Here is a 15508-nt window from a genome sequence, read left to right on the forward strand (position 1 = left end):
ATATTTTGGCCTGATGTTAAAAAAGTATAGGAACACAGGGATAGATATTGTATCAAGGTAAAAATGCTGCACAGCTGGGGATAAAAAGGATTTGCGCAATCTCTGACTGATTATAGTTTCCCCTCTTATCTGGGCACCTCACCTTTCACTCCCTCACCTTTCCTCCCTTTCATCTGCTAGCATGCAAGGACTCAGATGTGCTGATGATTCAGATCTTCCAAATAGACTTACATCTGTTAGAGGAACAGATCCTTCTTTTTTCTTTGTTTTGTTAAAGTTCACAGATGGCTTTGGAAATAAAATGGTTTTTCTACAAAGCACTGAGGACCACATGCTTTAAGTTCTTCACATGCTGTGCCTTTTAAATGTCATAATGCCCTTCAGACTGTCTTTTTTCTTAATTTCTTTTTTTTACATTACTAATTTTGCTTGATACCTGGGTTCAAGAGAGACAAAATTCACTTTATGGAAATCATAAGATGCTGTGAAAATACTGAATACTGAATTTATCTGAGCAGAACAAGTCATCTATAATTAAAATAAAATATTTAAATCAGCAGGGATATTATTTGCTGATTTCTTTACAAAGTGGCACAATTTAATCATGTTCTGCATTACAAAGGTCCAGCAGAGAAGTGATCAAGGTAATTGCCTGATTTAAGGTACATTAATTATAAATTGTTCATTTGTTTCCTTTGACACGACGTCTGTCACAGAACAGAACTATTCAGATCAACAGACACCTTGCAAACCCATAAACTGTCTTGACATTTCCAGTTCAATTTTTATTTATTTATTTTTTTTAAGTATAGGTGCACCAGTGCCAGATAAAGCCAAAATTTTGACTGAGTAGCAGTTGTGTACACTATACTGCATGAGCAATGACTAGAAGAGAGAAAATAAAACGAGATTTGGAGAAAATTAAGACACCAGATGAAGGATGAGGCTCTTCTTTACATTTACTTCATTTTGCGATTTTGAGCCTAAGGATTTAAAAGAAAAGTTACATCAGAAAAACAAGCTGTATTAAAATCTAAATCTGGAGTAAGGGAAAATTAAATTATCAGCCTTTCCTTTTATCCTCTTTGTCTAAACCATATTACAAATGCAAGACAATGTGGAAGGGCATTAACGAAAGTGATGTTATTAATGACATTTTAGTCCCAACACCCTAAAGGTTCATCAACTTTTTCAGGCTAGTAATAAATCCCCACTCCATAATTCTGTCTTCCTTGCAACCAATAATGCAGAGACACCTTCAACTAAAAGGACATGTTATCTTGCACTGGAGATAAGACCACAGCTTGGTCCAAGGAATGCTTCAAGAATGAGAAGGATGTCTCTCTCATTTCACACGCGTTCAGTACAACTTACTCTTTCTCTTACATGCTTACAAGCCTGAGGCTTTAGGGACTTTTATTATGGTACACTGTAAAATCAACAGTGCACTGCTCCTCTCCCCCTCAGTGATGTCCTCCATTCTCTCTCAACCTACCCCATCAACTCTGACCCTATGACCCAAAAAAAATGGCTATCAGTCTAGCTATACTTTTTCAGACATTAAAAAGTGGACATTCCTCTGACTGCAAACAAAGTTAGTATATCCAGTTACTCCTCCTAATTTATAAACTTGAAAAAAGAAACTGAAAAACCGTTTTTGTCTATGTTTTCAGCAAGGCCCTGGCCAGTCCTCTGAAAAACCAATTTTTCAGCAATAGTGCATTTGCACCAGTGCTACGAACCAGTGTAGAGCTGGTGATGGGGTTTTTTTTATCAGCATGTCTGTCTAACCTTTAGCAGCAAATAGCTTTTTCTATTACTGTTCTTCATGATTGCTACCACTCAAAGGTAGACCAGTATTAAGAAGCGGTGACACTTTATAAGTGGTCACTGAATGACATTAAATTATAACAACCTCTCTGGAATAACACAACATCCCATGCATAGCAAATGCATTTATTATCCCACTAACATTAAATATCAAAAGGCTTAATACATTACACGAAAAAACTATTATAATTGAAACCAACTCATAAAAGTCATACTGACAACTACAGACAGATCAATTTTCAATAGTTTTTTATGAATAATTTAATTTAAAACATATGGATGTGGCAAAGCGATCATTTAGACATTTCTGCTAGTTAGTTTGCACAATCATACAGCATGAGCCAACAGAAACTCTCTAAACTGCACTATGCTAATCTGTACACCCTTTATAATTTGCACACCAAAATGACAGATTTAATAGCAGATGCTAATTGATGCCTTGTTACTAAAACTGCATGCATCCCATGTAGCTCACGAAAGCTTATGCTCAAATAAATTCGTTCGTCTCTAAGATGCCACAAGTACTCCTTTTCTTTTTGAGGATACAGACTAAAATGGCTGCTACTCTGAAATATGTTAAACTAAATTACAACTGTCAAAATTAAGATATTTTAAAATGGATCCTCCTTGATTTTTTTTTAAAGTTTTGTTTATTTGCTTACTCACCAATTTGATCCTTTCAGTAATGTGAAATAGGTTTCCATGTCATCATTAGCAAGGATATACTTATTAGTAGTAGTGTGCTTCAAGATACAGACTAATGTGAATAGGCCTGAATTTGTACCTTATTCATTTTCCAATCACACACTCCATGGCATATGAGGAGACTGATAGATCAGTAAAGTGGTTCTGAGCCCAAAATAAGAACCTCATTCAAATGCAAACCAGCTATCATGCAGAAAAACTGCCTTCTTACAGAGATGAAGGACTGTGGCCCCTATTGGCATTCAGATATGTTCAGGCAGTCCCTGGAGCCCATTCAGAGACCCACTGAACTCTCTGGAACCCACTGTACAAAACCCTAGGAGATAAAGTGCTTTCCCAGACAGCAGGTGGAGATGTGGGGCATTTTTGTTTAAAGTTCAGCACATTGCATTATCAGTAGCAGAGAGGGTTGGCACACCATTAACAGCAAAGAAAGAAAGGTGGGGTACTGATTATGTTTCACAATCAATTCTTGAATGGCTTGGCATATGGATAAGAATTATATTCAGACACATTCCAACACTTTAAAAAAAGTCTAACAAATCTATGGTTTTAAATACTCTCCTCCACCAACCATTCACCAAGAATTAGAGGTAAAGAACTGGTGCTTGTAGATGAAGCTATTTATTTACAGACCCAAAATAGCAACATTTCATCAACAACCACCAATAACCGTCGGCCTTTATCATGTACCTATCATTTGATATGATCTGATTTTTAATAGACGATGTGATGGGTTGGATCCGCCTTCTGGGGTGCCACCGGATGTGCTGGCATCCCAAAGCCCGCCGGTCCTACCAGCCTGGGTTTCCCTTGCGCTGGGTTGCTGTGCCAGGCTCTCAAACCCCTTTCCAGCACACACTCAGGCAAGGCCACACTCAGCTGCAGACACACACTGAAATCAGCTAGGAGAATGGCCAGCACTCTGGTGCACACACCATCTGGAGTGTAAACCCCAAAATAAGATGGTCTTGCACTGTATAGAAAGATCTGCACAGCGCAAGATCATAGAAATTCACCCTCTCCCTCAGTGTGGAGAGAGATATGCACAGCTTTTGGCACTCCGATATGAGGTGCACAAACTGGGTTTTGAAATAAACAAGAAATAAGTTTATTAACTACAAAAAGAAAATTTTAAGTGATTATAAGGGATAGCAAACAGAGCAAAGTAGATTACTGAGCAAATAAAACAAAACAGGCAAACTAAGCTTAATATACTCAAGAAACAGGTTACAAAATGTAATTTCTCACCCTAAATGTTGTTTTAGGCAGGTTGCACAGTTTCTGTAGCTTAGAATTCCAGTTATTTCTTTTTACAGACGGGACCCCATTTCTGCCTGGACTCAGCCCCTGCTTTTCCCTTCATGTGTTTTTAGCAATCTTCCTTCTTTGACAGGGAGGCAATGGAGAAGAGTCCTCGTTGCCTTACTCCCCAGCCTTAAATAGAATTTACATAAGGCGGGAACTCTTTGTTTCCAGCGGAAAAATACCAGCAGTGTCCAAGGTGGTACTCCGTACCAGGTGACATCATCAGATAACCCATCAGTGTCAAAGCAACATCCCAGGAAGCTCCTCAAGACAGTGGGAGATTAGTATCTTCAAAGTTCTACTGTCCTTCTGAAATGGCTCATTCAGGCAGATTGCCTACTCTCTGGTGGGCGTTCCCCCAAATACACACACAGTTGTAATTGTTACAAAGCCAATATTCCTAACCTCAGATACAGAAATGATACATGCATGCAAATTGGATAAACACATTCAGGAGATCATAACCTTTTCAATGATACCTCACAATACTCATCTTGCATAAAACATCTTAGTTTCCCATATTCATAACGTAACAATATTTCTATGACAAATATGGGGTGTAACGTCACAGCATCTACATTCAACAACCACCTCTCTTCTCAGTCTCCAGCGAACTCTCTTTTCTAGCACACTTTTCCCCGCTTACTTCACTTTCAGCCCTGTCTTCTTAGTGTATGTGCAACATGCCTCAAGTGGCACACAACCAGGATTCATCACCGAATTTGGTCTGCGGGCTGGATCATTAGCTTCCCCGGCCTGGACACTGATGGGGAGCGCGACATGAATGCTGATCCATGTCCCGCCTTGGCCCTATAAAATACTGAAGTATCCTTTTTATGTGCATACATGGTGCTTAAATAAAGAATATTAATAAATAACAGTACCACATACATAGACACATTCATTCAAGATGCAATGTTTGGATCCTTATTTCAAACACCTCTATGTTCAAGCACAACACTAACAAAAAGAAGATGTTATCAGAGCACAAAGTCTTCAGAAACGTTATGACAGAAACACTGAAAACAATCAGTAAGTTGCCACAATGTGCACAGACTGACTGGGGGAGACTTCAACAGAGCAACAGAGAGGATTTAGACTGGATATTTCACTCCTGCTGTGGTAAATGTAACTTTAAGGAATGTTATGGAGCGATTAAATCTTTTTTTCTGGTTCTCCAATCTGTAGATATACCACTTAACATAAAACCACTTGAATTTGGATACTTGTGGTTTTGGAGAGCTGTTAGATTGGAGATATTTAGAGGGCTTGGAGCAGTAATTTTACACTCACACATTCCCTTGTGAGCTCATACATATATAAGGAATTGCAAACTTTAAATTTGTCTCAATATTGGTTTGCAAGAGTGGGTAATAACACAAAAAGTATTTTTAAATGATTTTTTTGTAATAATAAGTAGAGTTCCATTCTACGCATCATACAAATGAGTTTATATAGCAGTATTAAAAACCGTAAGTATTCAAAAGTCATGAAATAGACATCCCACCAAAAACTATGAGATTGGCTTAAAATCATGATACAAAAAACCAAAAAACAAAAAAAAACCCACCACATTTTTATTTGCCTTTTGAACCTTTAGGTTACACCCTGTTTATGCTTTCCATCTTTTCTATACCAGGTGCAAACAATGTGACCTAGTGGTCGAAGCAGAAGCAGAGGGCAGAAGCAGAGGTGGTCAGGAGACAAGCCAATGGTCAGAGCCAGGAGTTAGGAATCAGGAGATCAGAGGTGGGCAGGGACTAAGGCTGGAGTGGAGCAGGCAAGGGATGGAGCAAGGGCTGGGTAAAAAGCAGGTCTGGAGCAGCTGCAGCCCAGGAGCGCACTGAGCGGCCAGTGCGCCGCTGTTGCTACAGGGCTTAAACGGTGATCTGTTGGTTCTTCTGACCATTCAGGGAGTACAGTTACTTAGTGAGGGTTTATTGGGCCCAGCTGAGCTCACTGGGTTGCAAGGCATCCAAGCTCAGAGGGAGCTGTGTTCCTGACATTTTCTCTGCAACCAGAAACTAAAATCTTACCCTCTTTTTTTTTAAATAAACACAGATTCTCATGACTCCAGAAGTTGAGGCTTCAAGAGAAATCCAAATATCGCAGTAATTGGCAATGAGGAATAGTGCAATCTAATCTCAAAATAAGCATTACAAATCAGTAATACACCGGGATCAGAGAGATCAGGGGCACAAATGGTTTACAAATATTTAGATTACTTCTGTTTGTGGATACCTCTGCATGGGGCAGTTATTTTTTTGCTCTATTTTATATCTGCAGTCTTCCAAGAGGCATTATGAATGTTAATTTTCTACTAAAGTCTTCCTCAGTTTTGTCTGTATAACAGGAAAGACATTTAAAGCAGTAGTATACATATATACGTTTGAATCTGGTTTTATATTTATTTCAATTTGGAATTGAAAAAGCAGAGATCTGGAGGACCATGAGATAGGTGTAAGTGAGGCCTCCTTTGCATGGCACCAAACATTTTAGCTAAGCCAGCACATTGTGTTCCATACAGTGCTGTCATTTAAAACCTAGCAGATGCACAGGACGAAATGCAGGTATCCAGTGGGACGCACCACACTGTAACCCACATTTTAGATTCCTTTTTGGAAAGACTTGAGCTGTCGCTTTTTATGCTACAAAAGGCACTTGACTTGAGAATGCAAAAAGGTCGGCATCAACTTTAGCAGGAGCTGAGGGTGCTCAGTACTTTACAGGAATAGGCCCAAGAGCATACTCATAGGTGGGCTTAGCCATTTCCCCGAAGCTTCTGCACATCTAGAAGATTCACACATTTTTACAGCTTACTGAACCCACGTTCTGGTCATCTGGTTCCAGTGAACTGTATGTCTGTGTTATCTATTAGAGAATGTAAGATTCATAAGTAAGGGACAGTAACATCCCCTCAGTCTTGTACAACACTGAATGCAGCCCGTACTCAATAATAAGAAATTCAATGGACTATCTGTGTTTTCGAAAAATGGAATCTGCTATTTTAGGGTTTTTTGCATGAAAATATGTGAAAGATCCAAGACACTCTTTTTTTAAGATTGAGATATCACAGTTTATTTCGTATTCTAGAAAAAGGTCGAACTGTGGTCTCAAAAAATACCTCTGTATAGTAACTCTTGGCAAACACTGACTTTTTAAGTAGTGATCACTGTAGCTTCAAGAGCATGAAAAAGATAAATAATGTAGTTATCAGGGAAGAAGATTAGTCTTATGGCATGTCTACACAGTCACTTACTATGCAGCAGGCTGGTATGTAAATCCACCTCACACTAGTGTGCCACGCACTAGCTCTCCGTGTGAATGCTGCTGTTGCACACTGAAAGTTGAATCCCTAGTGTGCTATGACTTACTGCAGTTTGAACAGCCCTTACAAAATACTAATAGCTGATATCCTATAACTTTTAATAAGATTCCCCAGGCAGATTTTTGTGCCAAATGCCCAAAGGTCTTTCCTAATGCAAGTGGGATATGATTCCCTATTATTACATGCTACAAGAAAGCAGCATCACAAAGGACAGCTTGTCCACAGTGTTCCTGCATTGTTTTAATTACCAGGACAGGATGCTGAACTGTTTAAAATTCACTACAGAAGTGTGGGTGGCTGGAGGGTGTTAATTTCACTTAAATGCAGTTTAAATACTAAATACAATGGAAAAAAAACAAAAACACAAGCAATAGCCTATGGGAATGTATGGGTGAGATATAGAAGCATGCCCAGATTTGTGTATTTGCACCAGCTATGCCCTCCAAATGTCCTTACTGACAGATAGTTAATGGGGAAAGAAAATAATTTGCATGTCAATATAACAGGGGAGTGACAATAAAATGAAACAATAAAGACTCTCTGCCTCCAAATTTTCTTCAAAATATCAAGTTGAGATGATCCAAAATTTTGGCAATATTTTGGAAATCATTCTGCCATATTCATTGGCGCAACAGGATGGGATTCACCCAGTGTTGTCAACTCTCATGATTTTGTCATGAGTTTCATGATAATTATTGTTTTCCTTAAAGTCCCAGCTCCTGGAGTCAAGTGAATATGTGAGGATTTCAGCCTTCATTCTTAAAGAAAAGTAAGTTTCTAGCCTCGTGGCTGTAAAGAAAGCTTCAGAATGTAATCCCACTGAATCTTACAGGCTCAAAAAGCAGAAGGCAAATAAAAATATATTATTTTTATATAATCTCTGATTTTTGAACGTTTGGGGTTAACAATACTGTTCACCCCTCTCTTTCTCTCTCTCTCTCGCTCTCAAAAAAGGCCAATCCCTGAAATCTTGTTAAAACAATCTTAAAGCACTCCTAAGTATCCCATGGAAACTGAAAGAGTGACTAGCATGCTAGGCTTTCATTGATCTTTATTTAATTTTCTAGCACTCAAAAAAACCCTGTTTTGGAAGGACACTAGAAAATGCTATTGCTCTTCACTATCTAGAAACTCTTGATATCTAGATCTACAGCCTATACATTTCCCCCTGCTTTTCCAATTACAGTCTGTAAACGCACAGTGAAATTTTCCAATCCTGTGCTACCCACAGGAGACAGAAGAGATTTAAAAAAACACTAAGCAGATTGGACTGAAGAAAATAAATCAATGGCATATCTTCCAAGCTACAAAAAATGTCTATTACATCTAGCCTTCCCTGAAATATATGTTCCAGCTTATTAACCTTTTCCTTGGAATTCACCTACTTTGCCTCCTGCACAGCTGTGAATTTTAACTGGTGCACTGCCAAAATAACCATAAATAAGTAATTTAATTCTGTTAAAACACAGCCTGATAATTAAGGAATATATGTAAACTATTGCTCCTCTCTAATGCAACGATCCCGAACACACCCCCAAGTAACCTTAGGCTCACAAGTGGCCCCATACCTACTGTACTTAACAGGACAATTCATGTGCACAAGGGTTTGGAGAATTGGGACATCATAAAAGACGGGGACAGGAAGGAATTATGTATTAGACATCTTAAATGGGAATGGGGATCCAAATGCTACAACAGTAACTTTGCTCTATGTTTCCCCCAGATCTTAGATCCTGACACTGAGTTGTCAAGTCCTGCTCTATCAGCTGCTGGTGTCCACACTACCCTGCTACTGCCAGTGTTGCACATCCTCACCAAGAATGCTTGCATCGACTTAAGTGAGGCATTGTGGGCGCTGATAGCTGAGTGTGGGGCACTGACAGCCGCGCAGGGCTCAGAGGTGGAGCCCTGCACCCACCTTGGGGTGACAACCCGAGCTGTGAGCCCAGCACCGGCTCAAATTCACAGCATGGAGCCTACTAGCAGTGAAACTGACATTCTTGTCACTTTCCTGGCTCCAGCTGTGAGCCCCTGCCCAGCTGCTCTGAGCCAGGGGCAGCCGTGAAACTGACAAGAATGACAGCCAACAGCCAATGTAAGTAACGCAGTGTCTACACAGACTCTGCATCACCCTAACTACACCAACATAAGCGCTATGCCTCTCATGGAGGTGGAGTTATCATGTCAGTGTAGCAGGCCATTTACTTTGACGGAAGCAGCAGTCTAGTGTAGACATTGACAAAATTAAGTAGAGGTAAGGCAGCTTACATCAACTTAATTCTCTAGGGTAGACTAAGCCTTATCCTGAGACCAACTGAGTATTATAACTGAGCCACCAGTGGTAAGCAAGAAACAGTCCTTGAAGGACATTGAGTGTGGGTGTTTGGTGGAGGTTATTTAAAAAACAAAACAAAACAACAAAAAAGCCCAACAAAACATTAACCTGGGTCCTGCCACAGACCTGTAGAAGGACAATCCATTCCTGGCAAGCAAACTTCTTTTATCTGAGCATCTTATGGTCTGGCTACTTCCAGCTAGACTGAGGATGACAGAGGGATAAACCAATGGGTTTCTAAGATCCAGAACAACTGCAGATTTTTTTTTTTTAACCTCAAAGAAGACCTTGTATCTGAACAATCAGAGTTAGACCCATGAAGTAGGCTAAATAAGGGAGCTTTATTATTTCATTTTTCAATATTTTTGCTCTAGTTTCTGAATGAGACATTTTGCTGATTTTAGTAAGACTTGTTATTCCTGTAAGACTCTGAAAGCAAATATTATTTATAATGGACATGTAATCATTTCTTGTACATAAAATGTTTGAAATGCTATTACAACCATATATATATATATACACACACACACACACACACACACACACACACACACACACACATTTACAAATAAATACATATAAAAATAAAAATAGTAACCACAGGCTGTAATAGCATTTAAAATATAAATATAAGAGTTATGTATTATTTAAAAACTATACAAGAGCTAGATATTATTATTTTGCTTCAATATATAGGGAAACACATGCAGATGCTCATGAAGGTGTAAAAGTATTGGTGGATATGCCTCATGTTTTATCCATAGATACTAAGGTCAGAAGGGACCATTATGATCATCGAGTCTGACCTCCTGCACAACGCAGGCCACAGAATCTCACCCACCCACTCCTGCGAAAAACCTCACCTATGTCTGAGCTATTGAAGTCCTCAAATCGTTGTTTAAAGACTTCAAGGAGCAGAGAATCCTCCAGCAAGTGACCCGTGCCCCATGCTACAGAGGAGGGCGAAAAACCTTCCAGGGCCTCTTCCAATCTGCCCTGGAGGAAAATTCCTTCCCGACCCCAAATATGGCGATCAGCTAAACCCTGAGCATATGGGCAAGATTCACCAGCCAGATACTACAGAAAATTCTTTCCTGGGTAACTCAGATCCCACCCCATCTAACATCCCATCACAGGCCATTACGCCTATTTACCATGAATATTTAAAGATCAATTAATTACCAAAATCATAGTTATCCCATCATACCATCTCCTCCATAAACTTATCGAGTTTAATCTTAAAGCCAGATAGATCTTTTGCCCACTGCTTTCCTTGGAAGGCTATTCCAAAACTTCATTCCTCTGATGGTTAGAAACCTTCGTCTAATTTCTAGTCTAAACTTCCTGGTGACCAGTTTATATCCATTTGTTCTTGTGTCCACATTGGTACTGAGTTTAAATAATTCCTCTCCCTCTCCAGTATTTATCCCTCTGATATATTTATAGAGAGCAATCTTATCTCCCCTCAACCTTCTTTTAGTTAGGCTAAACAAGCCAAGCTCCTTGAGTCTCCTTTCACAAGACAAGTTTTCCATTCCTCGGATCATCCTAGTAGCCCTTCTCTGTACCTGTTCCAGTTTGAATTCATCCTTCTTAAACATGGGAGACCAGAACTGCACACAGTATTCCAGGTGAGGTCTCCCGGTGCCTTGTATAAAGGTACTAAAACCTCTATATCCCTACTGGAAATACCTCTCCTGATGCATCCCAAGACCGCATTAGCTTTTTTCACAGCCATATCACATTGGCGGCTCATAGTCATCCTATGATCAACCAATACTCCAAGGTCCTTTTCCTCCTCCGTTACTTCTAATTGATGCGTCCCCAGCTTATAACAAAAATTCTTGTTATTAATCCCTAAATGCATAACCTTACACTTCTCACTATTAAATTTCGTCCTATTACTCAAGTTTACAAGGTCATCCAGATCCTCCTGTATGATATCCCGGTCCTTTTCTAAATTGGCAATACCTCCCAGCTTTGTATCATCCGCAAACTTCATTAGCACACTCCCACTTTTTGTGCCGAGGTCAGTAACAAAAAGATTAAATAAGATTGGTCCCAAAACCGATCCTTGAGGAACTCCACTGGTATCCTCCCTCCAGCCTGACAGTTCACCTTTCAGTAGGACCCGTTATAGTCTCCCCTTTAACCAATTCCTTATCCACCTTTCAATTTTCATATTGATCCCCATCTTTTCCAATTTAACTAATAATTCCTCATGTGGCATGGTATCAAATGTCTTACTGAAATCTAGGTAAATTAGATCCACTGCGTTTCCTTTGTCTAAAAAATCTGTTACTTTCTCAAAGAAGGAGATCAGGTTGGTTTGGCACGATCTACCTTTTGTAAAACCATGTTGTATTTTGTCCCATTTACCATTGACTTCAATGTCCTTAACTACTTTCTCCTTCAAAATTTTTTCCAAGACCTTGCATACTACAGATGTCAAACTAACAGACCTGTAGTTACCCGGATCACTTTTTTCCCTTTCTTAAAAATAGGAACTATGTTAGCAATTCTCCAATCATACGGTACAACTCCTGAGTTTACAGATTCATTAAAAATTCTTGCTAATGGGCTTGCAATTTTGGGTGCCAATTCCTTTAATATTCTTGGATGAAGATTATCTGGGCCTCCCGATTTAGTCCCATTAAGCTGTTTGAGTTTCGCTTCTACCTCAGAAATGGTAATATCTACCTCCATATCCTCATTCCCATTTGTCATGCTACCATTATCCCTACGATCCTCTTTAGCCTTATTAAAGACTGAGGCAAAGTATTTGTTTAGATATTGGGCCGTGCCTAGATTATCCTTAATCTCCACTCCATCCTCAGTGTTTAGCAGTTCCACTTCTTTCTTTGTTTTTTTCTTATTTATATGGCTATAGAACCTTTTACTATTGGTTTTAATTCCCTTTGCAAGGTCCAACTCTACCTGACTTTTAGCCTGTCTCACTTTATCCCTACATGTTCTGACCTCAATAAGGTAGCTTTCCTTGCTGATCCCTCCCATCTTCCACTCCCTGTAAGCTTTCTGCTTGTTCTTAATCACCTCTCTGAGATGCTTGCTCATCCAGCTTGGTGTACAACTCCTGCCTATGAATTTTTTCCCTTTTCCTGGGATGCAGGCTTCCGATAGCTTCTGCAGCTTTGATTTTATTTACCAACATTCACAGAATTATAGAAATGTAAATCTGGAAACAATCTCAAGAATCATCTAGTCCTTCCTCCTGATCCCCATGCTGAGGCAGGACCAACTGACCATTCCTGACAAGTGTTTGTTTAACCTGTTCTCAAAAGTCTCCAGTGAAAGAGATTCCACAACCTCCCGACTCCCTATTCCAATACTTAATTATCCTTATAATTAAGAAGTTTTACCTAATATCTAACCTAAATCTCTCTTGCTGCAAATTAAGCCCATTACTTCTTGTCCTACCTCTAGTGGACATGGAAAACAATCTATCACTGTCCTCTTTATAACAGCCCTTAACATACTTGAAGACTTATCAGGTCCTCCCCCACGCCTCCGTCTTTTTTCCCTCACAACTAAACATGACTAGGTCATGTTTTCGAAAATTACCATCATTTTTTGTTGCTCTCCATTGGACTCTTCCAATTTTTCCACCATCCTTCTTAAAATGTGGCACCCAGAACTGGACACAATACTCCAGCTGAGGACTCACCACTGCAAAGTAGAGTGGAACAACTACCTCCCATGTCTTACATATGGCACTCCTGTTAATACACCCAGAACATTAGCCTTTTTCACAGCTGTCCATATTGTTGGCTCATGTTTGATTTGTGATCCACTGTAACCCCCGATCCTTTTCAGCAGTACTACTCCTTAGCCAGTTATTCCCCATTTTGTAGTTGTGCTTTTGATTTGTCCTTCCTAAGAAAAGTACTTTACACTTGCATTTACTGAATTTCATCTTGTTGACAAATCTCAAAATCCTTGGAATAAGAAAAGTCAATGGCCCAGAGCTGATAAAAAACAACTCAAAAATTAAATAGTAATATATTCAGGGAGGTAAGATGATTACCACTCAGAGGGAACAGCATTAATTATGACTTCCAAAGCATAAAAATCAATAATAGATTGGGAGCCAATTAATAGTTGATTGCTTCGAGCTAGGTTTCAAAACACAATACATGAAAATGATATTTATATAATGTTACAAACCAACAGACAGCTATAATAAAATCAAAGATCAATTCTGAATTGCCTACAAACTCTGATTGACAATATTCCCAAGCACGACACCTGCTTAGTAATGAGGGACTTTGATTACAAGATTGGGAATGACAACAACAGAGTGGTGAAAGCAATGAGCAAGCATACTGGTTCCCAAAATCAGAACAGCAAATGACTGCTAGAATTGTGGCTGGTGTCAGGGCTCATAATGGGTGGAACACTATATCCACATAGATATGCACAGGTAACTTGGAATGTTGCAGATGGAGTCTCAAGGAACCAGACAGATTGTCTATGTAATGGAAGGAAATTTAGGGCAACTCTCCAAGGCATCAGAGCATACAGAGATGACAATGTTGAAAGTGACCAAAATTTGTGTGTAGCAAGAATGAAGATTAAACTTAAGAAAATTAAAACCCCAAAAAGCAGCAAGAAGATTAGCAAAAGCCTAACAGAGAAGACATTACAGCATCAATTTCAAATTGAACTGAAGAACAGAGTATAGATGCTGTAGGACTGAGATCCACTACAAGAAGTCAACACTGACATGTTATGATCCTTTCTGTATGACAGTATCTCAGATGCTGCAATAACTGTAGTTGGTTTCCAGACATGCAAGCCTAAGGTCTGGATAAGTGAGGATATGTGGAACTGTGTAAAAGAAAGGGACAAGCCAAAGCAAACATTCACTCTTCAAACACACCTCCAGAAAAATAGCAGCAAAACATCCGTTTAACCCAAAAGAGACAGCAGTAAAAAGCAACATGAGAAGATACAAGAGGAAATATATGGATAACACTGCCAAAGAAGCTGAGGCAGCTGCTAAAAGAGCTGATTGTAAAACACTTCATCAATTCAACAGCATTCTAACTGGCAAGTTTACACCAGCCAGAGAGCCTGTTAGGGTAAATAAGGAAAGACCGTACCACCATGGAGGTGGTTCCATGGTGTAATGGTTAGCACTCTGAAGCCAGCGATCCGAGTTCAAATCTCGATAGAGCCTTATTTGTTTATAGAGCCCCAGAGGCCTAATGAATAAGGCACTGGCCTCCTAAGCCACGGATTGTGGGTTCGAGTCCCATCTGGGGTGAAAAACTTTTGGGGGGGGCAGGATAGCTCAGGGGTTTGAGCATTGGCCTCCTAAACCCAGGGTTGTCAGTTCAATCCTGGAGGGGGCCATTTAGGGATCTGGGACAAAAATTGGGGATTGGTCCTGCTTTGAGCAGGGGGTTGGACTAGATGACCTCCAGAGGTCCCTTCCAACCTTGAGAGTCTATGATCTATGACCAATAAGAAAAAAAAAAAAGTGATGGGCAGAACACTTTCAAGAGGTGTTAAAATGACCAAAGCCAAAAGAAACTGTTGACTTTGACAAAGAAATTAAACATCCAGAAATAGATATCAACATATTATAAAAGATGCACTAAAAAGTGAAAACCTGGGAAAGCTGCAGGTGAAGACGAGGGAAATTCTGGAAGTTTGCGCTGATGAGATCATCAGTAAAATCACCAAACTTTTCAATAAACACATGGGACCAGGAAAAGCCTTCAAGACCATGGAAAAATGGCATTATTGTCAAAATACCAAAGAAAGGTAATCAAAACAACTCTAACAACCGGTAAGGTGTTACACTTTCAGCAATAGGCAATGCCTTCTGCAGTATCATCTTAAGTAGAATAAAGAAAGCAGTTGAGATAACCATAAAGCAGGCTGGATTTTGATCCAGTAGATCACAAGTTGACCAGATTTTCACCCTAAGAGTAGTCAGGTAGGGTATGGAGTAACAGAACCCACTTCTCATAAAC

General features: G+C 39.5%; 1 protein-coding gene across 2 annotated transcripts in view; it reads right to left on the bottom strand.

The window, feature by feature from the left end:
* The window catches only part of OGFOD3 (2-oxoglutarate and iron dependent oxygenase domain containing 3), a 94753-nt gene that overhangs the window by 30939 nt on the left and 48306 nt on the right, over nt 1–15508 (bottom strand). The window lies entirely within an intron of this gene.

This window comes from Eretmochelys imbricata, chromosome 14 (assembly GCF_965152235.1).
Source record: "Eretmochelys imbricata isolate rEreImb1 chromosome 14, rEreImb1.hap1, whole genome shotgun sequence".
In the NCBI taxonomy this organism is placed as follows: domain Eukaryota; kingdom Metazoa; phylum Chordata; order Testudines; family Cheloniidae; genus Eretmochelys; species Eretmochelys imbricata.